Here is a 25,473-nt window from a genome sequence, read left to right on the forward strand (position 1 = left end):
ATTTATCAAAATACAAAGGAAAAAAAGTGATCTTTTTTTTTTTATCAGATGGCAAATCTGACTTGTAGTAATAAGGGGTAATAAGGGACATTTCACACACATAGAGATGGGGGATTATTCCAAAACAGTACCAAATGCTTCTAGAATGGAATGACTCTCCAAGCTGTCATGCTCAGTTTATTTTCTTTCAAAACATAAACACCATAGAGAAATGCCATTTTTGAAATATCTTCAGCCACGATTTGGGGTTTAACTAGGCTGTGCTTACTGTGGAGAAATTTCAAACAGAAGTACCACACACTTGACCAAAATTAAAAGGCTAGTGTTTTTTGTTGTCCAAATATAGAGAGCTCTTCTCAATGTTTCTAACCAGCCATCATTGTGTTCTTCCTAAGAGTTATTCAAGTATGATGGAGAACTAATCACAGCCTGACCTGAACTGCAGGAGGGAAAAGTCAAGTTATAAATGGTTTATGATTGAAGATCTAATGTTCTCAATGTGTAGCTTGCTCTGAACTACAACCTCAAAGCTTTTTTTCATAAGTATCCATGTGAGCACAAATACAAGCATAAACTCTATGAAATACATAAAGATCCAAAGACTCAGCATTATATGGATCTCTATTTTAACCATACGAAATTGATCATTTTTATCATCACTTCTTAAGCTTCAAAAGAGAAACCATTAACAATATAGTGATCTGGTATTCAAGTTGTTACTGCAAAACCTACACTAAGCATATTTCTCTGCTCTGTGTGTTCAAGTGTTTTACTTGTCTTTTAAAACTTTTTTTTCCCCTATTTAAAAAAATACACTAAGTTCAGGTTAAAAACTAACCACTAAAATGAGTCTCAACACAGATCTCAAAAACCAGTAGGAGTAGCATTCAGCTCTGCTTAAAATCCCTTCCCAGTACTAAATGGTGAGTTGATTTTTTTTTTACAATAAAAAAAGCTGAGTAATATTGCGTAGGAGTGCCAGAAACTGCCCCATTGGAAACAAAAACTATTTACGTTAAATAAAAAACCTGTTTTCAGGCCTGTATTTGCAACATTTACAGCATGGTGCAATACATACCGGTAGTGACAAGAGGTAGGAAAAAAAAAGCAGCTTCCGGCATTCAATACCACAAAGTAGCATAGTTTGCCACATGAGAGTCAAGTGAGGGGCAAATAGGAGGAATTAAGGAGAGAAGGAAAGAGGGAAGAGGAACTTTTGTTGTTTATTTTTGGTTTCAGAGCTGATTCAGCAAGCAGTCCAGTCCTTCACAGAACCTGTCCCCATTAGTGGCGCAGGTATCTTGGATGTACCAGTTTCTGTGAGGAAGAGAATGCAGTTCATTTTGTCTGTGATTTCAGTTGCATTCATGGCATTGGGAATATCTTGTTTGTTAGCAAACACTGATAAGACAGCATCTCTAAGCTGCTCCTCTGACAACTGGTGAGAACCAGTTCTTCTCAGGCCTCATTCAATTGTTCTCTGTCATTACTGTCCACCACAAAAATCAGTTCTTTTGTGTTCTGGAAGTAATGGCACCATAGAGGTCACATCTTGTCCTAGATACCTATATCTCACAGTGTGAAGCTAATGTTTTTGTATTCTACAGTTTCTATGTTGAAACCTATAGTGGGAATAACAGTTACTATTTCACCCAGCTTCAGATTGTGCAAAATTGTTATCTTTCCTGCAGTATCCAGACCAACAATTAGAATCTGCATTTCTTTTTTGCTAAAGAGCCCCTTGAAGAGACTAGCAAATATATTCTAAAATATAATTCTATTTCTATAAAATATCATTCTAATTCTAAAAAAAAAGAAATCTTTCTGCTCCTGAGCCTTGGCTTCCCATTTCCTCACCCATGAGTGGCTGCCACTTCTTTTTATTGGCTCCCCAGGTGTTGCTTTCACTCCCACAAGCTGATGGTTCCCCAGTTCTTGCCTTTTCTCTGCCATTTTGCTTCAACCTTATTACTTTCTTTTTAGAAATGGATTTTTAAATTTTTTCTATCAGCAAAAATCTGCTTTCTCATCCTTTTCTCTACTCTGTCTTCCTAATCAAGAACTAAAGAAAAAAGTTTATTACAAACATGTATAATTAATTAAAATGTTCCCAAATATTATCTCAAAAATACTATCTCATTCTGCTCTCTAAGGCCTTCACCTCTCTATCAGAAGGGGAATAGCATGTTTCCTCATTGGTCCTATGGAATCATGGTTAGTCATTACACTGATGAGAGTTCCTAAGACTTTCAAAGTTGTTTGCCTTTACCATATTGCTTTCATTATATACATAGTTTACCTGGTTCTGTTTCTTCACTTTTCATCAGTTCATACAAGTCTTTCTATGTCTCTCTGAAATTGTCCCCTTCATCATTTCTTACAACACACTAGTACTCTATCACATTTATATAACATAATTTCTTCACCCATTCCCCAATTTATGGGTACTTACTTAGATTCTCATTCTTTGCCACCTCAGAAGAGCTATAATAAATATTTTTATATTTTCTTTTTTTATTTCACTTTTTTCAAAAAATGTTTTTTTTATTTATTGTTAGTTTTCAACATTCACTTCTATAAGATTTTGAGTTCTAAATATTCTCCCCTTCCCTTCCCACCCCCCTTCCCAAGACAGCATGCAATCTCATATAGACTATACGTATACATTCATATTAAACATATTTCCATATTAGTCATATTTTAAAGAAGAGTTAGAACCAATGGGAGAAAACTCAAGAAAGAAGAAACAAATCAAAATAAAGAGAGAGCAAATAGTATGCTTTGATCTGCATTCAGACTCCATAGTTCTTTTTCTGGATGTAGATAGCATTTTCCATCATGAGTCTTTTGGAGTTGTCTTAGATCCTTGTATTGCTGAAAAGAGCTAAATCTATCAAAGTTAGTTATCACACAATGTTGCTGTTTGCCTCAGTTTCCTCATCTATAAAATGAGATGGAGAAGGAAATGGCAAACCACTCTAGTAGTTTTGCTGTGAAAACCCCAAATGGGGTCACAAAAATCAGATATTCCTGAAACAACTGAACAACAACACCATATTTCCTAAAAGTCTCCATGAAGCACAGGCATAATTGCTCTATGTTGATACAAAAAAGGTATGTTTTTTTTTTCGTGATTTGAATTCATGTCTGTTGCTGTTATTTAAGCACAGAATATTAATCCAATAAATTATTATTATTGTAAGTCAAGTCAAGAACCCATTATTAAGGGCCAGACACTGTGCTAAGAAAGGCAAAAAGACCCATCTTTTGCTGTCATAGGATGATTTGGAAATAATCAACAAAGGGAAGACACTACTGTTGCGGTTTAGGAGTGCTGGGAACCCTGAAATTCAAGGGCAAAAGGCATAGGTTCTACCTCAAAGGAATTTGACTCAAGCCTTCTTTCAGTCAGAGACAAAGTTTATCAAAACATCATTTGAGGTAGGCAGAGAGTTTAAGAATCTGCCCTGTTGGCCAGATTTTAAGAATCTGAGCAATTCAATGGGGGGCCAGATGGACCTTTTATACAGAAAGACTATGGGAAGATCTGGATGTGGTATATAGGAGAGGCCAATAGGCTGACCCTGAGGTAACAGAGAAGGGGTCTAGATGTGATTAAGGAGTGGCAAATAGCCACAGACAATGAGGGCCACAGTGAAAGGAACCATAATCAGTAACACACACAATTTGGCAGAGAACTTAGAATACAATATTCTAGATTGCAAAAGATATGAACTTACAGTTAAAAATAATTCACCCAGAAAAACTGAACATAATGCTACAGAGGGGGAAAAAATGGATCTTTAATGAAATAGAAAAGAGGTTCAAATACAAGAGTTAAGAGAAACATAAGAAGATAAATATGAATAAATTTGACTAGATGAATTAGACAAGGAGGAACTGATTATATCCAAATATGGGGAGATGATACATGTGTTCCATTTAAATGCTATCATCATCAGAGGTCATAGAGGGAATCTAATTAGACAAGGCCTAGGAGTGGTTCTATTAAAGAATGGAAAGACAGAGGAAGAGGAATATACTGGGAGAGTGGAGAGGGAGGTGAGGGAAAATTATCTTATAATCTTTTTTTTTTTTGGCAATTGGGGTTAAGTGACTTGCTCAGGGTCACACAGCTAGTAAGTGTCAAGTGGTTGGTCTGAGGCCGGATCTTATAATCAATGTACAGGGAAGTAGGAGGGAAAGGAGAGAAGAAGGGAGGAAGAAGTAGAAGGAGGGTAGATTAGGGAGAGATTAGTCCTAAGCAAAACAAACTCTATGCAAGAATATACAAAAATATAGAATGCTCTAAATCAGTATTGATTAGAGAAATGCAAATTAAAACAACTCTGAGGTACCACATCACACCTATCAGATTGGCTAACATGACAGAAAAAGAAATTGAAGAGCATTGACCCTTTGTGGGGTGTGGGGACTGGAAATCCCTCCCTCCTTAAAGGAAGATTTATGAATAAGACACAGGAAACAGACAAAAAAGTCAAAAGCCCAAAGAAGTACCTTAAGTTTTCCCAGGTCCCTGTGGTCTAGTGGCTAGGATTCAGTGCTTTTACGCCGTGGCCTGGGTTTGATTCCCAGTCAGGGAACTATATGATGAGGTCTAGAGGTTGGGGTCCTGGGACCCCAAAATCATGACATATGGGTCCTGCCCAAAAGAATTTGACCCAACCCTTCTTTCAGCCAAAAACACGGTTTATTGAATATTCACCATATTAGCCAGACTCTTAAGGAATCTGAGCATCTGTGACTGTTGGCTGGATTGTGAAAATCTGAGCCATGGCTAGATTACAAGAATCTGAGCATCTTAATAGAGACAAGTTGGACTTTATACACTGAAAGACTTTGGGAGGGATCTAGGAGTGGCCAAGTAGTTTGGGGTGTGGGAGGAGAGGCCTAAGGAGATCTGGATGGGAGTGACCAGTAAACTGGGGTAAACAGAACTGGGGAGGGTAGAGGGAGCATAGCTAGGATTAAGTGTGGAAAATGGCCAGGAGCCATGGGAGGTAAGACAATGGAGGGGAGATTGGATATAGCCACAATGAAAGGTGAGTTGATGGGATTATAGCCTCAGGCTATAATCCCATAGATTTGGCCAGTGTGGGAAAGTCTAGGGTTTTTATTTTCTGGAGCCCAGATTCCAACCCCATCAAAGTGACTTGCATAGAGTCAGTTAGTGTCTGAGGCCAGATTTAAACTCAGGAAGTTGAATCTTCCTGACTCCAGACTTGATGTTCTATCTACTGGGCACCTAGCTGCTTCTTTTAAGAGATACCACATTGATAAATCCTTCAACTGCATTACAGCATTTTCAAGCTAATATTATGTTATAATCAAACCAAGCTAGTTTGAATGAGCTCATTACACCTCCTTGTGTGGGACAGCGACCCTAACCCAAATTAAACTCAGAGACTTCTCAAGGTGGAAAGCAAAGGTTACCTTTATTACAATCTTGCGAGAGAGCTGTCTGCTCCTTTGATACACGTGGGGGGGGGGAGAGACCAAGTAACAGGGGCTGCCTTATGAAAGCAAATCTGCCCACCATGCAAACAAGTCTTCACCCACCACTATCCCTTACCCCCTTAACTGGGGGTGGGCTTACATTCTAATTGGGAGGTGGGGTTTACATTCCAGGCCCAAAATTCAAAGACAAGGAAAGAGGCGGGAAGCCAAGGGCAAACAGCTCAGGTTGGGGGTGGGGCAGGGCTTATTCTTTCTGTTACATGCTTAAAAACAGGGTCTGAAGGGGGGGGAGGATTTTGAAAATAATAATCAAAAATTATTGACCTTTTGAGGAGGCTTCACCTCTGAGAGTTCATCTCTCACATCCCCCAGTCAAAAAAAAATGTACACTAAAAACAATTCCAGGATTCAGCCAGAAAGAAACAAAATTATCTGTTAACCAGAATAATTCTACTACCTATAGAGAGAAAAGAAAAGAAGAAAAAAATATAAACAAAATGTCTTTTCTAGGATGAGAAAATAAAATCTGCTTCTGAAATAAAAATTACCTCAAACAAAATGTCTATCTTTCACAATCACAAGGGTTTTGGCTACTCTAATTGCTAGCCTGAGGCAATCCCTGTTCAGTTTTAAATAGGAAGCAAAAGTGACTGCGTCAGTATTTAGCCTCTCAAACACAAAAATATTAACCTGAAAAAAATTCCTTCCTTTAAAGTCTCTCGAGCAAACAAACCAACCACACAAACACACAGTTAAGCTGCAAATCCAATTTAAACTCATTCAAGGCCAGGAAAAAAATAAACAAATAAATCTAAAGCACAAATTTAATAATGTGACACCTTGCCCTGTTGCTATCCCCATTCAATAAACTCCGGTGGTGCCCTATTACCTTCAGGATCAAATATAAAATCCCGTTAAAGCTCTTTATAACCTACCCCCTTCCTACCTTTCCATTGTTCTTAGATTTTATTCCTGGCCACATCTACCTACTCTAATGACATTGGCTTCCTTGATACAAGATACTTAACCTTCTCTCTCTGCGCATTTTCCCTGACTCCCATTTCTGGAATCCTTTCCCTCCTCATCCCTATCTCCTGGCCTTTAAACAGCAAGTTTCAATAAACATGGCTTAGGGCTGGATTCAGTTATTAATACTCTCATATTGTACAGAATAAGTGTTGTAGATTGACCTCCTAATTAAATCCCTAATGATGAGTTCATGGACACCCCAAAATGTTGGGGGCCACCAGGAATGATGGAGTAAAGACATGTGGGTCCTAGTGTCTTGAAATAATTCACATTTACTCTGACAGTCAGAGTGAAGAGGTCTAGAGGTCTGGGGTGCTGGAACCTTCAACTCAAATCTTCTTCCAGCCAGAGAAAAAGTTTATTAGAGATAAAACATATAGGCCAGGTCACAGTAAGGACCAGCATGCCTTTTGGGCATGAGAGATTCTCAGCATTTGAATGAGGGCCAGGGTGTATCTTATATACACTAAAGTAACTTTGGGTGGCCAGAGGAGGGGTCTGGGAAAAGGGTCTAGGTAAGAATTCGGATTGGAAATCCTGAGAGATTGAATAGACAATGGGAATAGATAATGAAGGGAACTGAAAGGCATCTGAATAAGGTCAAAAGGTGGGGCTAGGGCTTTCAAAGGGAGATGAGGAGCTGTGGCCTGGTAGAGCCAGATTCCCTTTGGGGCAAGGGGTGAAGATCTCGGCTTGGGCCCATACCCCATCAAGAGGTAGGTGGCAGGCCCTGCTCCCTTAAGGGAAGCAGTGCGGCCCTGTTTCCCATAGGAGGCAGAACAATTATTAGGGTTAGATGTCTTGTCTATATACAGCTTGATGGGATGGGGGGGAAGGGGAGGAGGGGCAAGCATGACTCTGGAATGCCTGGGATATCAGGTAGTCAGGAAGTGCCTTTGTCATAAAGATAAGCAAAAGGAACAGGAAAGGGGGAGGGGGAGAGTTGTTCTGGAATGTCAAGTAAGGGGCAGCTAGGTGGCACAGTGGATAGAGCACTGGCCCCGAAGTCAGGAGTACCTGAGTTCAAATCTGGCCTCAGACCAAACACTTGACACTTACTAGCTGTGTCACCCTGGGCAGGTCACTTAACCCCAACTGCCTTAAAAAAAAAAAAGAAAGTACACAAGTAAGCCCATGGTGGGGGGCTGCAATGCATAGTCTTCTTTGATCACTTCTCTGGCTGGCCACATCCTGCATCTTATCTCCTATTTCACATCCTGCTTTCTCTATCTGTCTCGAGCACTCCTTTCTACCTCATCACCTAAGATTGTAGTCAGTTAAGACCAGATTGACTCCAGATGTAACTTCAATATATAGCATTCCAGGTATAATTCCATATTTTTTCATAATCACAAATCATACTGATGGGGATGGGATTTGAACCTCTAAAAGGAAAAAACAACACGTCTTTGGGATCTGGATCCCAAAAAGGAAAAGCCCTGGATTTTTCCCCATGGTCAAGTCTCTGGCATTCACCTGAGGCATTGACCCAACCCAGTAATCCTTTCAACTGGCCTTTCATTGTGGCCTACACCCAATCTTCCTCTAACCTAGCCCAGACCTTTATTGTCTTCTTCCTGGCTACTTCCTACCCTCTATTCCATCTAGACCCCTTCTCTGTTTCCAGACTATTTGGCCACTTCTAGATCTCCATATAAAAGGTCCATCTTGCCTCCATTAAAGTGCTCAGATTCATTCTAGCCTGAGTGTCACAAAGGCTCAGATTCCTTAAGAGTCTGACCAAAGGTTGGATTTTTAGAATCATGCCCATCTTGACCAATGTTTTAGTGAACCTTATCTTTGACTGAAAGAAGGCTTGGGTGGGATTCATTTGAGGCAGGACCTGGGTTGCTATTTCTGGGTCCCAGCATCCCTAAACCTCAACTATCCCATATACTGCTACTGTGATATAAACTTAGTAAAGGAGCGTTAGTAATATAAGTGGGGGTCTCATTTTCTCAGTAACCAAATTCTGGAGTTACACAAGATATGGAGAAATCTCTGTACCCCTGAAGCAGTAAGTCAAAGGATGTGTGGAGGAAATAGAGAGCTGGGTCGTCATGATTGGAGTTACCCTTCCCTTCCATCCTTAAAATGAAAGGCTTGCTAAAGCCAGTACCACGTGGTTGCCTCAGGGCACTTTTAAAATTCATGTGATGGGTTATACTTGAAACTTCCATATTTTGCTACCAGTTAAGATGTCTCTTTAATACAGCTAAATAAATTTAGGTGGAATTTACTTTTCTTAATGTGAGCTGATATGTAAACTTTCTCATTCTAGCTGGGTGTGAAGCTAGTTCTTCCACTTCTGAATCTTGCAGCTCTCAAGTTTAAGCATTATAGAACCATATACTATGTAAGCAGAGCTGAAACAAATTTATAACCATTCCCAAATAGTGAATTTCAAAATATTTCATCAGATAAAACAATGAAGAAAATTTTGAAAACATTATTATAATCCTAATGAAATAAAATACACTTAATGAAATAGTTAACAGCCTTTGGACAATTCTTTACCTTCTGAGTTTATAACCTAAGAGTATCCAAATTACAAGTAAAGCCATTTTTTAGAGTGTTGATGTTAGCAGTTTTCATAATATAAGCATGCTATTAATTTTACAAGAACAATGCCAGGAAATGTACATAAGGCTCTGCCCGTTCAGGTGGAGTACTGATTTTGGAGCCAGGCAAAACGTTCAAAGGAGTTTGGTCCCATGGCAGAGTGTGGCCCCTCTTCCTCAGGATGGAAGTCCTTGAGCGTTTTCACAGGACACAAAAAGAGTTAATAGAAAGACTCTCAATTTGCAATGTACAAGGAAATACTTAAGGCATTGTATAATAGTCACATCTAATACCGAATAGAGCCTTTATCTATTATGCTTCTAAACAGAGCTTTCAAACATATTTACAACAGTCTTTTAACAATGAAATCTATAACCCAAGAGAACCAAAGAAGAGTTCACTTTTCTAACAATATTTATAATACGATGAATTAGCAAATTAATTTTAGGCATTAATTTTATCCGCATTACAAATTTATAAAATGAGGTAACCTGTTTTAAGATCATACTTTTCCATGACAGCTGGGTATGAAGTTAGTTCTTCCACTTAGGAATTTTGCAGTTCTTAGGTTTAAGCAGTATAGAACCTTTTACCATAAATTCAGCAGAGCAATACCGAAACTTATAACTATGTCCAAATAGCAATCTTGAAACATCTTATCAGATAAAACAATGGAAGAAATTCAGCCTAATCATAATTGTCCCACTTAAAATGAAACCAGAATAAATTCAGTTATACCTGGATCTATTTTCCAAATGATATTATCCAGAATATTTAATAATTTTAATTATTAGCTTCATCCTTTACAAGAGCCATTTAATTCAAGTACTTCATATTATAAGGCCTACTATTTTCATCTAACCCACTGCCAAAGATTTAAAATGGCAGTCTCTTGTTTCAGGTTCTAATCAACCACAAATATCCTAATAGGGGATCATAATAGGGGAACAGCACATTCTGATGTACTTTTCAGGATAAAAATCAAATCTGGATCTGTAATTGCTAATGATAACATTAAAGACATTTGGTGGCATTCCTTGCTCCCTATAATTTTTCTATTTTTAACTTCATATCACCAAAGAGCCCGACCACATGCTTGTCTTCATCCTCTTACTTGTCCTGAGGGTAAGAGATAGGGTAGAGTTTAGGAGGCAGCTTTGTGTTCCCAGCTTTTAGCCCAGGATATCTGGCTGCTATATCTTAATAATAATAATTTTTAAAAACACATGCAGTTTTCCAAAACATTATTTCTATGAAATTAAAAAAAAGATCTGCAAACCTTTTTCAACATGCTTAAATTTCTTCCTTCATTTCTCTATATCCCTCCAATGGTCTTGACAACCACATCTTCTTACTTCCTTCATATTTTTCTCTTAAGCTTTTTCACTTGCTCAATTCCTTTTTAAAAAAAAATTCATTTTGAAGTTAAGTACAAAAAGACCAAAAAACCCCCCACCATTTCCATGTACACATGCAACATAAAAAGAGGATTCATTATAAAACCATGAATTTCCATTTCACATTGGCTTGTTTTTCCGTCATGGAGAGAAGAGTCACCATTAAATCAGTTACATCTTCTCAAGTAGGATTGTATATAGTTTTAAATATATTAATTAAATTGAACAGATTAAATTATATAAACATATAGTTACATAAAATATATTAAATTAAATTTATTAATTAAAATAAATATCTAAATGTAACTTTGAAGTGATCTATCACTGTTCCAGGGTCCTCATCAAATCTAGGGATGGTCCTTCTCCAGGTGGAGAGGTCAGAGGGCTGAAAGGTTTGTGTTGTCTGATAAAACTCTGTTATCCTGAGTAGCAATCTTATACAGAGGGGAGATATATTTAGATGACCTAATTGCTCTTTCACTTTCTTTCCCTGGTATTCCTCTAAGGAAGTCTCTTTTGATGTGCTGTTTTTATTATTCTTAGTTCCTGTTATAAAAATAACGTCCCTAAAATGCACAAAAAGCTAGGACAAAATGGTTGCACAGAAGGACACAGACAAAACAGGAATACAGCAAAATAAACACACACTTGTGGAAAAGCAGAGTCTCAGAGACCAATTTAAAAAAAGAATAACTAAGTGGTACAGTGGATAGACCACTGACCCTAGATTCAAGAGGACCTGAGTTCAAATCTGGCCTCAGATACTTGATGCTAACTGTGTGACCCTGGGCAAGTCACTTAACCCTGACTGCCTCGATAAAAAAAATGTATCTTTTGCTGATTCAAAACCCAATTAAGAAGAGGATAGGAAATTACTTTGGGGTATGCTTTTTGGAATTTAAAGGCACAGGAAGCCCTCCTGAGCAAATGTTTAGTTCATGAAAAAGTGAAGCAAAAACCCAGAGGTCACCTTTCCTCAAAGCAAACACATATTGGTGCCGTTATTTTCAATTTGGTCCTTATTAGATGTCGCCTGAGACCATGTTATCATACATATACACAGAGAAATACTTACAAATATTCATTTGAAATCAGTTGATCTGTGATTCGTATATTTCCCAAAGATCTAGACAAGGATACCAGACAGTGATAGCTCACTAGGTCTCTCAATTTTCCTTGCAAAAAGAGCACCAAAAACCTTGCCTCATGTTTTACAGAAAACATTGAGGCCATTTTGCCTTGAGTTCCCTCTTCTCATCTCTTCCTCACCTCATTCATTCATATGCCTTCTGCTACTATCTCCTCCTTCACCTCTGTTTCACGTGAAAATGGCTTTGTTCCTTACTAAGGCCTACCCCTCCTCCTGTTCAAACAATTCTATTCCATCTTGTCTCCTCCAACAATTTGCTCCCTCTGTCATCCCGCTCTTTTATTTATTTTCATTCTCTCCCTGTCTACTGCCTTCTTCCCTACTGCCAACAAACATGCCCAATGTCTCTCCTATCCTCAACCCCCCCAAAAAAAAACCCTCACTAGGAGATCCTTCCATCTCCACTAACCACTTTCCTCTTCTATCTCTTCTATCCTTTATGGCCAAATTCCTTGAAAAGGCCGTCAGTAGATGCTTCCACTTTTTTTCCTCTTCATATCCCTTAACCCCTTACAATCCAGCTTCAAACCTCATTATTCTACCCAAACTGCTCTCCCCAAAATTACCAGTTACCTCTTAATTGCCAACCCAATGTCCTTTTTTCAATTCTCATCCTTCTTGACCTGTCTACATGCAGCCTTTGACACCGTTGATCACCCTCTTCTTGACACTCTCTTTTCTCAAGGTTTTGAAGATACTTCTCTCTCCTGGTCTCCTACTTATCTAATTGCTCCATGTCTTTTCCTGGATCTTCAACCAGGTCATGTATATAGTATTCTAGAATGCTTGTCTGTCCCCAAAGTGTGTTGACTCCATTATGCCAAAGTCTAGCGATTAAGACTTAATGAAATAGCAGATTCGAAGAGGAGGAAAGATTTTCCAGTGGGTGGAGGCTCAAAGCTATTCTCTTTGAGAAAATCCAAACCAACTACATTCCTTCAACTTAGAGATGGTTGACCACTCACAGAGAAGTGGAACTGATAGTTTAAAGATAACCCATTCTCTGAGAAGTATAGAGAGGTTAGGACTTCCGTAATACTCACCCACAACAGGGATAGAGAGCATAACCCTGAAGGTAAGTGTGGGAATTTCCAAAGTCCAATTGTGATAAATAGGATTGGAACAGCAACTGGTAATGCCACCTGGTGGCTAAATAGGTATCAAATCTTTTTTAACCTTTATTTGATGTACGAATCTCCTCTACAGTATTTCTACAGTGTCCAGAGCCAGAGTAGTGCACAGTAGTCACCGAGTCCCTGGGTTAGGACATGACTGGTATGTACCTCAGCTAAAGAATTTTATGAAGCAAGCTATGTCTCGCGAGTAAGAGCAGAGAGTGCTGATCTAGGGGGCTGCAGGGTGCCCTCTTTACTAAGAGCCCTTTCAGATCTTGGCTCAAGTGTGGATTATTGGGTACATGCCTGGGAGAGCCTGGCATTTAAAGAGGAGAGTCAGCCACTTTCTTATCTTTTCTGGCTCTTTTTGGCCCTATCTCAGAAGTTCAAGGAAAATCTTAGGTTTGATTCATAGCTAAGGTTTCCCCAAAAGACAGTAGATACACAATTTAGTACAGAGGAGATCAGGTATAGAGCAGCTATTTATTTCTTCCACTCACAAAAATCCTTAAAACACAAAATGCTTTTCAACACTTGTTGACAAAGACTTCTGAAAAGTCATTTTTACCTTTACCTGGGCTTTTTACAGCCCCAACACCTCCCTCAAGCTCCCTATCTTCAGGCAAGGCTCACCCTCCTGACTGGGGACATTTTCTTTTCTGATAAGCATTGTAGGAGCATTCTTGCTGCAGTGTTGCCAGAAAAAACTGAGGAAGTGAGGAACTTCTGAAAATCCAGTGTAGGTACTCATGAAAAGTCCATTTCTCATTGTTGTCTGGTCACTTATGCTCAGGAAAAGAAACACAAAGCAGAAGAGGCAGGTAGGGACCAGGCTCAGGCTCCCCTAAGCAATGTGTACTCTAGCTGCCATGTGCAAGCAGCCATCATTGATGCTTCATAAGAGGTGCCCCTCACCCCATCATAGGAAAGTCCTAGTGATAGAAAATCATGCTATGCATTCTGGAAAGAGGGAAAAGAGACTCACAAAGTTGATTTACCTCTCTCTTTAAAGTCTATCGAGTGGGAAGCTCTTCCTGGCTCATTCTTTTGATGCATCTCTGCTGTCTCCTGATGTCTTCTTGGTAACTGAAGTACTGCTCTGTCACCCTAAAATGCTGAGTGAGTCTATTAGTATTGAGCACAGATGTGCTAGAAGTGATCGGGAGCAGGGGTGGGGGAGATTTTAGATCTCTGAAAGGCTATCCCCATGACGGTGCTAAATGAACTGAAATCTGCCTTGTTGGTCTAATTCTGCCCTGTGGTCTAAGCAAAACAAGTTAAGTATTTTTCCTTATTTCATTATTCATGTTCAAGTTCAATGTGATATTTAATAATAAATATTCTTAAGGAAAATGCATGATACATATTATGTATATGTATGTGCATGTAAAGTTATGCTACCGAAAATTTTCTAAAATGAGAAAGGAAGTACCTTAAAAATGGAACATCAATTAACAATCATCTATTAAGTACCTACTGTATGCCATGTATTGTACTAAGTGCTAGGTCTAGAAATGCAAATGTAAAGCTGTCTTCTGCTGTCAAGTAACATATTCTACTGCCATCCAAATAATAGACACACATGAGTTATTTTATAAACCAAATAGTGAGGTTTCTTGGATCTTCATTTTATGACTACATGTAGAGGACCTCAGTATAATTGTGTTATATATAGCTTGTAAGTTCAGTTTGTCTATAGTGTTACTGGGGCCACCAAGGCCAGAGATTAAAGAACTGGCATCTTCATTTGTTCCATGTCTGTAGACGTTGACCTTAATATTAATCAGCTCTCTCACATGTGCTTGTCAAGGGGGAATGGGTGAGATTGTCTGCAGATAAGTACAAATCACAGGGAAAACTACATTTTATTATCATCAGTTCTGTGTGACTGTTATGGCCTAAAGGTGGTGCTATTTCTCAAGGAAAGAAGTTGCTAGGTTTTGAACTACTGAAGTATTAAATATTTAGAGTGCTATGTACTCATTTTTGATGTTGTTAAAACAAAACTTTTACTCAGATCTTCACTCCTACTGTTTTAGGAGGCTTCCTCCAACGTTCATATTTAGTCTATGAATACATTCACTTTTTCATAGATTTAACTTTTGTTTTTAAAACTAAAAGATTTAATTGGTTTGTTCTGTTTCAATTTTTTTTTTCACAGAGTCGTGGAGTCATAGAATGTTAAAACTGGACAGTGTGTTAGAAATAACTTAATTAAATCTGTCTGTAAACAAATTTGAGAGGATATCTTATTTTTAATTTTTTAGAATTTGATTCTAGATTCTAGAATTTAGAGGCTGTGAGGTAGTGCAATGGATAGAGCACAGTTGTTATGAGGATCAAATTAAGATAATATTTGTCAAGTGCTTAGCACAGTGCCTGGCACATAGCAGGCACTATGTAAATATTTATTTACTTCCCTATACCATAACTGCCTTTGAAGTTTTTTTAAAGAATATATTAATTTCAAAATTATTTAAGGGCTGGAGAAATTATAATTTAGATAATATGATATATTAATTCATTTAAGATTTTTTCCATAGGTAATAACATGATGGTGTCAGAACTAAATTTAGGAGGCGTGTTTATGGGAATATCTTTTTTTTTCCATACAATCTTTCTTTCCTATGTTCATTGTCAGTACAGTACCAGGATTCACTTAAAAGAGAATTTGTAGGGGGATTTCCCTTCTAAGACTACTATCACATTGGACATATTTATCTGAAAATATAAGATGAGGTTTATTTTGCTTCCTATAGAAAGCAGATGTGTAAAAAAAATGAGACTTGGCAGGAATCTTGAGGAGAATTTTAAATTCTCTTCTACCAAGGCTTTTAAAAAGGTGGTCCATGATGTTCCTGTAGATATTCTGTGGTGTTGGTCTTCTGTAGTATTTATAGTCATGATAGGATAAGGGCCTCGAGTCTTTTCTCTGGCATGAGTCAACTAGGTAGCATAGTGGATAGAGTGCTGGCCTTGGAATCAGGAAGATGTCAGTTCAAATCTTTCCTCCTACTTTTACTAGCTATGTGATCTTGGGCAAATTGCTCAATCTCTCTTAGGCTCAGTTTCCTTGTCTGTAAAGTAGAGATAACAAAGCACCTACCTGCAGGGTTGTTGTGAAGATAAAATGAGATGATATAGGTAAAGTACTTTGCAGACCGTAATGCTGTCAATTATTCTGAAGTCATAAATCATTCCATCACTTGATACCTTCAGCCAGAGCTGGTTGTTGTTTAGTCATCCAGTCATGCTGGACTCTTTGTAGTCCCATGGACCATTGCATGCCAGGCCCTTCTATCCTCCAAGTATCTCTCAAAGTCTGTCCAAGTTCATGTTCGTTGTTGCCATGATACTATCTATCCATGCCATCCCCTTTTCCTTTTATCTTCAATCTTTCCCAGCATGAGGATCTTTTCCAACAAGTCCCATTTTCTCATTTCAACTTTAGTGTTTGACCTTTCAGTGAAAAACCTGACTTAATTCCTTTAAGCATTGACTGATTTGATCTCCTTGCTGTCTAAGGGACTCTCAAAAGTCTTCTCCAGCACCATATTTGAAAGCAATTGAGCTCTCTTTATGGTCCAGCTCTCATAGCTATACATTGCTACTGGAAAAACCATACTTTTGACAACATGGACCTTTATTTTATAAAGGGGGATTCATGCATTGGGCTAAGTGCCTGTAGTAATTACTAGACCTCTGAAGTATCTTTGAACTTTGAGGTTTTGAATCTCTTAATGAACTTCAGGGATCACTTCATTAATAGCTCATCAGAATCAGTATTCTCTTTTTTTTGGCTAGGCAATGGGGTTAAGTGACTTGCCTAGGGTCACACAGCTAGTAAGTGTCAAGTGTCTGAGGCCGGATTTGAACTCAGGCCCTCCTGACTCCAGGGCCAGTGCTCTATCCACTGCACCACCTAGCTGCCCCTAGAATTAGTATTCTTGCCATTCAAAACTCTGGCTAGAGCTTTTTTCAGTGGCAAACAGAAGCATATGAGGTATAGCAGGTAGTTCAGAGGCCTTTTGTTAGCTGATTTAGAACAGAAATGGCCTGAAAAGTTTGAGCACTACTGAATTAGATGCTTGAAATCTTTTGTCTAAAAAACATTGTTTTACTTAAATTACCTTCTTTCTTTCTGGAAATCTCCCCTTTTACAGTGATTATATTCCTAGGATTTAGAGCTAGAAGGAACTTTAAAGATGGTCTAGTCTAACTGCCTCATTTTACAGATGAAAAAACTGAGTAACTTACCACAATTCACCCAAGTAGTAACAGAGCTGAAATTTGAACCTGAGTCCCCTGACTCCCCAAATAGCACTCTTTTCATTATTCCAGGGTGCCTTTCATCAACCTCCCATTCCATTTGGCCCAGCCAGTAACACTCATCCCTTTCTCCTCCTCTCCAAAGCATTGAGCTAAAAGAGATTTTATTACCTGGTGGCCATCAGGAATGTAGTGCTTAGCCGCGATAGAAAAGATAAGGTCTTCAGTTTTAAGCCTGCCACGATTGGCAATGGAAAATAACAGAGAAAAGCAGATGAATTTGGCTTTCTTCAAATTTTGGAATCTTATAATTTTAATATTGGAAGGTACTACACAAATCATCTAGTCCCACTCTGCTTAGGGTCATCTAGACCTTACTCTGAGAATAGAGAGTAGGGAGTGCATATTGGTGGCATTATGTCTTTGACCTCACAACTGAAGCTGTGCTTTTAGCACAACAGTGCATGACTATCGCAGAAAGATGGGCATTTAGCAGAATGATACTGTCTGCAACTCTTGATCAAATATGGTAAAATATGGCTAACAAGTGGATACTGAAAATTTTCCCATCCATGCTAATTCCTAGGAAAGTCTGAGAAAAATCAATAGTAGGAGAAAAATTGACTACATTTTCTTTGCCAGTTTCCCTTCAGGCCTGGCCTAAGGACTATGCTAATTTGATACTATATCATGGTAGACTATGATACTCTTGAGTTATCTTGCAGATTTCAGCAAATCTTTATTCCTTTTGCATGTAACTATTCACATCCTGTTATAAGTAAGATAATAGAGGAAAAGAAACTGAAGCAGCTGCTAACATTACTTCTGTGCTGAAAGCAGAGGATTATTTTGTAGTTAATAGATTTCAAGTTGCCCAATGGGAAATAGCTACTAATTGTGCCTTTGTTCATCAAAGTTGTGTGAAAGAAATTAATCATTTATGGAATATGGGGAAACAGGCTTATGAGGGACATTTATTGGAGCTGGCAGAGATCTGCTGTGCCTGGTTTTAGTTTATGGAATCAAAGAAGTTTGGGGGATCCTACTTTTGGCCATATGTGACTGAGGGTCTTTCATCGAGGAATAACAAAGGGTCTCCTAATTGGCTGCTGCACTGGAAAGGCTGATGGCTCTTTTAAAGAGGAGAGAGCGGCTGACTGGTTTCTTAGTTGTGGCTCTCCAAGGGACAAGATGAGGTCCCAGTAAGGGTTGGGGAAGGACAAGGTCTCTTTCTATTCCCGTGTAATGGTGATCTCCTCCTCAAGGCGGGTACACGAAAGGACTTAACCAAGAGAGATTTCACTGGGGATCCTGGCTGTCTTTGCCTTTCTTTGTGTTTGTTCTTGCCTGATCTTGGCAAATGACCATCCTGAGATGAAGTGTTCAGGGTACCTTGTGAGTATTCAAAGGGCTGGAGGTCTGTAGCTGTGGCAGCAGCAGCAGCAGCAGCAGCAGTCACTGGCATCAGGCTGTAGTACTGTCCCCTGAAATCACATTGACTCAAGACAGGTAAATCTGCATCAGAGAGTTCAGCTACCAGAAAAAAAACACCAAGCTTGGCTGTCTGATCCTACACTTCCTAGTGTTGAGGTGTAATGTAGAATACTTAATTGGTAGTATAACACACCTGCTATATGCTAATATTTTAAGCCTCCCAACTGATTGTAACTGTAATTATAAGTTGTTACTGATTGCCATTCTAATAACTTTGTTAATATACACTGTAATTCTTTCTATGATGGCATTCTTTTTTTTTTTAGGAGGATTAACTATCTGTCCCATGTTGTTCAGTCATTTCAGTTATGTCTGAATCTTTGCGACCCCATTTGGGGTTTTCTTGTCAAAGCTACTGGAGTGCTTTGCCATTTCCTTTTCCAGCTCAATTTACAGATGAGGAAACTGAGGCAAACAGGATTAAGTGATTTACCCAAGGTCACACAAGCTAATAAGTGTTTGCGGCTGAATTTGAACCAAAAAAGAGAAGTCTTCCTGAATCTAGGCCTGGCACTATATCCATTGTGCCACCTAGCTGCCGTTTCTCCTATATCTCATTCATGTACATTGAGTATCTCTTTTTTCAGTTTCCTCTTTTTGGTGAGACCCTAGGATTGACTCAAAAAGAAAATATGTCCAAAAATACAAAAAAAATGAGCTGGTGTGTGTGTGTGTGTGTGTGTGTGTGTGTGTGTGTGTGTGTGTGTGTGTGTGTGTGTGTGTATCTGTGTGTGTTAATGAACCAGTGGGTAGGAGAAAAAGGATACCTGATCCAGTATTTAGAGGAAGACTCCTTTAGTACTGAACATGGACCACAGCTAAGATGATTGAGTAAAGAAGAAGGAGTGGTGTTGGTCATCAGCCACTACGAGTCAAGTAGGGTCTCTATACAAAATATATTTTAGAAGCAACTTCCACACAATACGTATTAGTCATTTCTAAATTATACATATTTTATGTTGGCTAAGTTATCTCCAATTACCCACTGAATCAGTTGCATTAAGAACATTTCTGTGTCTGTGATAAAATTCAAACCATTAGACTTCCAAATTTCAGGGAAGTATAAATACTTCTGGTCTTTTAAAAACTATATGCAAGCACATGCTTATTGAAATGACAACAGCATCATATCACTGTTCGGTAATTATCACTCCAGCACTAGACAGCCCAGACTCTGAAAGAGAAAATCCTAGAACCTAATCCTTTCATGTTTTCAACACATGTTTGTGTAATGATAATTATAAAATAAACTAACCTCCAAAGGAAATAATTTGATTGACCAGTTTTTTAAATCTCTACTTGAGATTTCCATGCACTTTTATTTTCAAGTAAAAAAATGATTTATACCACCAAACAAAACAGCAGTTACATTTCACTATTCCAAAGCCATTCACTATTCAGCCATTCCAAAGGGAGGTTATTGTAGAATTGCTGTATGCTTAGGGAGATAGAGCTTTTGCCATTGGAAAATGACTCAGGACCTCATTACATGGCAACAGAGCTTTATATAATTCAAACTATCTGGTGCAATGAATCTGTTAGGTCTAGATCTGAAAATGTCATAGGTTTACCAGTGGAAAACCCATAGTGACAAAAAGATATGCAAATAAAACTGAAAATAAAATTATTAAAAAAAACCCAGGTACTTTAAGTGAAAGAATTCCACAATTCCCTTAGCATAAAATAGTTCTCTTGTAGAGTTTAGTGGCTCATGTGTTCTTTGGGTTTTAACATCTTCATTCATTATACTCTATTTTAGGTAAGAATAAGACAATATAATCACATAACATATATTTGTGATTTTGATTGTCATTTATCAAAGAACATTTTTAGTTTTTATTTATTCATTCTTACCTTATTCTTTTTATAAAAATTGTCAAAGCATTTTTACCCCCATTGAATTCTCTTGCTTCCATGTTTTTTTTAAAATTTATTTTATTTTTAATTCATGGAATAGAACAAGCATTTCCACAGCATAGCACAATAAAAAAGATGATTACACATGAAACTGCAAATCTACCATGTACAATTTGCTATTCCCTTTAAACTTACAACAAAGTTATTACATAAATTTCTTCTTTTTTTCTTTTTTTTCTCCCCTCCCACCAGGGATGGCCACCATTAGACACAAATATATATGTAAAATTATTCTATATATACTTCTATTTATCAGTTCTTTCTCTGGATGCAGATAGTGTCTTTCTTAATATGTCCTTTATAGTTAATTAGGGTATTTATAATAGTCAAAATAACTTGTTCCCTCAAAGTTGTTCTTAAAACAATATTACGGTGACTGTATACAATATTCTCTTGTTTTATTTTGCTCTTTGTTATTTCATGACAATCTTTCATGTTTTTCTAAGATCATTGAGCTCATCATTTCTTATAGCACAATAGTATTCCATCACAGCCACAAACCACAACTTATTCAGCCATAATGTAAGAGAGATAGATATATCAAGAGACATAACAGGAGTACAATTATTTTATATTGTTTTATAAAGTTAAGATTGTGGTACCAATGGCAAAGTTTGCTTTGTAAAAGAAATGAATCTTCACATCACATAGGTTTCTTGACTACTGACTCAATTTGTAAAATGCTGCCCATTTTAAGATGTTTGCAGTTCTGTGAACAGTCAATTAAAAAGTCTTGTAAAGCTCAAAACAGCAATGGCAGGCTACAAAGACTCCAAACCAGCAGGAGTTGCACTAGAATTGTAATTTTCCATTCTGGGGACTGACTGAATGAAACTAAAACCATAACAATAAAGAGAAATATTCTAAACGCAAATTCTGTGGATGAATGTTTTTGGTATAGCTTAACCTTTTTTGCTTATAAATATGTTTCATGAATAAAAATTGTTCATGTGTGGAACTACATGGAGTTCTTGGTAAACTCTACACATTTCATATCATAGGATTCTAGATTTAGAGCTGGAAGCTCATCTAACCAAATCTTTTTATTTTAGAGATTTGGAAATTGAGGCACAGAGAGGTTAAGTGACTTATCCAGAGTCTCTTGGCTAGTTAGTGTCTGAGATAGGATTCAGAGCCAGTTCTTCCTGCTTTCTTGACCTCCAGTCAAATATTTGCTAGTGAAATACTAAGCTAGTGTGGCTAGCTAAACTGACTTCATTTACTTGTAAAAAAAATAGAGGAAAGTCTTAAGTCCTATTTTAAACTAATTGCTTTAATTTGTGTTCTGAGATGGGAGTCATTGAGCAGAGGAGAGAGGGAAGATTAAAGTGTCTCTATTTTTCATAATTAACTACATGACAATAAACTGCCAGACAAATATTAACACAAGATATCCTAATTCCCTGGATATTGATTTCACAGTAGTAGTCAACAATCAGAATTATTTGTTATCTGTGTCACAATTATTTTTTTGTTTTTCTTCCTGATATTGACTTGAGGCAGCTAGGTGGAGCAGTAGGGCAGCTGGGTGGCACAGCAGAGAGAGCACTGGCCTGGTGTTTGCAAGACCTAAGCTCGAATCTGGCTTCAGACACTTACTAGCTGTGTGACCCTGGGCAAGTCACTTAACTCTGTCTGTTTCCTAATCTGTAAAATGAGCTATGGAAGGAAATCTCAAACCACTACAGTATCTTTGCCAAGAAAACCCCAAATGGGGTCACAATGAGTTGGACACAACTGAAACAACTGAACGACTGATTTAAAATTTCATTTGTGTGTGGGAACTCACAGTATGGAAATTTCTTTCATTGAAGCAAAAAGTTTCAAAATTGAAGAAAAACTAGGAGTCACTGAGAAGGTAAGTGACTTACTTGTTCATGGTACTAGAGCTAGTCAGAGGCGAGGCTAGAATTCTAGGCTTTTTTTTAACTTCCAAGGCTGACCTTCTATCCACTATTCCATTCTGTCTCTCGTTTCTGTGCACATTATAGTGAAGGCATATTTTTGTATTATCTACAGAAGGCAATTAATATTTTTTAAAGCAATGGTTCATTTCACCACAAACCTGAAATTCCCATAGTAGAGGTGTTTAATCTACTATATATGCCCTAATCATTCTGATTTAATGTTTAAGGTTATGACATTCTCTTCTGGTTTGTTAAAATGGAAGGCCATTTCTAGGTAATTTGTACTTTTGTGTTTTCTGCCTCTCATGTAAGAGACTTTAAATTGAAGGTAAATTTGAGGGGGTGACACTGATAATTTTACATCTTGAAATGTAGGGTTCCTTGGGCTGAAAACTCATTCCATTTCAAAGATGCTGAAAGAGAAAGGGAAGAATTTCTATCACTTACAAACTCTGGGGAAAAAAAATCACCTTGAAGCTATAATCATTCTCAGGCTTCTGAAAGGGATATAGCTGCAGATTATTATCAGCAGGATTTCAACGAGGCTAAAACCCAAGCCCAGCATTTATTTCTGAGCTGGGAGTTTCAGCAGGGTGTATTGGCATATTGTACTAAATATGTGGATATAAATTTCACCATTTTCACGGCTAAGTTAAACATAGGGACATGTCATAAATAGGCAACAACCTAAAACCTGACTGCATCAGTTGGGATTTCACAGTTTGCAATTTAAAAATTCAACCCTGTCCCTAAGGGCCAATCAATATTGGTGGCAATTATTCTTCGTACACAGTCCAAATGAAATAGGTGTCTTTCTTTCTTTTGTTTCTTTCTTTTTTTTTAAATCAAGGTGGGTTATAGCAAAATAGAAATAAGTAAATTCCCTGGGGTATGGCAATAGGGGCACAGAACAGCTGCAGCTATTTTATATCAGATCTCTTTTACCTATTCCTGGGGAATAGCCCAATAATGACCCTATTATTTTAACCTTTAGACATGAGCAATGCACTATATGAATTCAGGAAAGCCTAGCATTTCTCAAGCAAGAAGAGAATTTGACTCTGCAGAACGTCATATAGCAGCTACTGTGAGCATTACATTACACAGTGGTTTTTATTTACACTCTTCTGTTTCTAAGCCTTAACCTCTGGAGGGCCAAGGAACTCTCTGGAACTCGGATGTTTTCACGATGCAAGGTCAGTTTATTTTCTAGAAGGAAAGAAAGGTAAAGATGTTTTTACAAAGAGCAAATTTTGCAACATGCAAATCTGTAGAATTGATTTATTGAAAAATTAGGGATCTGGGATGGGGTAGAACTATTGGAAGAGCTTGAGTAAGAACAGTTTAAAATAATCTAAATCTATTGCTTAGTGGGGTTCAAATTCAAGTAAATTGAAAGCTGGTTTGTTGAGGGTCACCCAGAGGGAATTAGATTTCAAAGATTAAAAATAAACATAAATAACAAAAACAAATCCCCAAACATCAGGCAAATAAGGAAACATGAATACATGAAGTGTTATCCAAAACCCTTAGGATTTGGAGGGGGTGGTGAGGGTGATGGTCCCTGACTATCTTGATCTTGAGAAAGAGTCTTCTTTGGGCATCAATCTTGGCTGAATACTCCATCCAGCTTTTCTTTCTGTGTAGGCAATAGCCTTAAATTGTCATCATCATGCCACTTGTGTATCTGCTTATGAAAAAGATTATTTACTTCTATAATTTTTGGTTCCCTGAAAATCTCCTCCACCCCAATATTTACAGTGATTCATTTGAGCTTATAAAGAAATAGCACATACTATACGAGAATTAGAACAATTTCTGGAAAGATGTCAGAACAGGTTTGTGTTAAGGCCTTAAATAATAAAAGAAGCAATGGAAAGAGTGCTAGATTTGGAGATGACCCCTGAGTTTAAATGCTGTCTTAACCACTCACTTCCTATATAATGTCTGGCAAACCACTTTGCTTTTTGGGGCCTCAGTTTCCACAGTTTTAAGATGAAGGGGTCCTAGAATCAAATGCCTAACAGCAACATTTTCTTTTTTTCTTTTTGCTGAATTTAATTTTTTTTAAAAATAATGAATGAATGTTTACAAAGTGTCTTTTTTTAGGTTACACATGTGCAATCATGTTAAATATATTTCCACATTAATCGTGTTGTGAAAGAAAAGACAGAACAAAAGGGAAAAACCATGAAAAAACCCCCCAAAAACAAAAAAAAAAGTGAAAATAGTGTGTTTTGATTTTCATTCAGACTCCATAGTTCTTTTTCTGGATGTGGATAGCATTTTTCCATTATGAGTCTTTTGGAATTGTCTTATAACATTGTATTGCTGAGAAGACCAAAGTCTATCACATAATGTCGAGCAGCATTTTCTTAACTCACTGGTTTCTTTTACTTGGCTGGCTAGAATGTGGCCCTTTGCTCTCCCTGGTAAGGATCATATGAAAGGGATTTCCCTTTCCTTCCCCCAACATCCTTTAAAGATTGAGATGCTGTCTTCCTCGTTTATTTGCCATTAAAATGTGAAATGAAAATGCAAACAAATCATCGCGGAGATTCTAAGTAGAGTCTTTCAAGGTCAGAAAGTTGTATCTCCCTTTTTGAAATGTCAGAGACTGTGGCTTTTCAGACACAAATCCTGGAACCTTTTAGTGAAAAATTTCAGAACAAAAAAATAGCTACCCGTGAATTGACGATGTTTAAACCACAAATGCCTCCAACTTAGCCTCTGCTAACACAATACAGACAGCTATTGTCAGAAAGCATTTGGATAAAATAATCTATTACTTATAATATGGTTGGCAGTTTTTTGTAGTAGAAAGAACATGAGAGTGAGATTCCGAGAATCTGGGTTTGCCTCTTGGCTCTGCCTCTTATTACCTTGTATGACTTTATGTGACTGTGGACAAGTCCCTAAACTCTAAGGGCCTTAGTTTCCTCATCAGCAAAATGAAGGTGTTGGACCAGATAACCCCTGGGTCCCTTTCAGCTCTAAATCTATGATCTTATTAACTCCATGGTATTTTTTGTTTGTTTCTTTAACTACTTGACTTTTTTTCTCAATCCTTTTGAGAGAGAATATGAAACTTTTGGTGAACGAGTAGTTGGGAACCAATATTATAAATCTTCAAAAAAACAACCCCACTTTCCTTT

General features: G+C 37.7%; 1 pseudogene; it reads right to left on the reverse strand.

Moving 5' to 3' along the window:
* Window positions 1-1,223: 1,223 nt before the first annotated feature.
* LOC110214840 (ADP-ribosylation factor 1-like) lies at window positions 1,224-1,953 on the reverse strand (annotated as a pseudogene).
* Window positions 1,954-25,473: the final 23,520 nt, after the last annotated feature.

The sequence above is a fragment of the Phascolarctos cinereus genome, unplaced genomic scaffold (assembly GCF_003287225.1).
Source record: "Phascolarctos cinereus isolate Bilbo 61053 unplaced genomic scaffold, phaCin_HiC Scaffold_726;HRSCAF=1367, whole genome shotgun sequence".
In the NCBI taxonomy this organism is placed as follows: Eukaryota; Metazoa; Chordata; class Mammalia; order Diprotodontia; family Phascolarctidae; genus Phascolarctos; species Phascolarctos cinereus.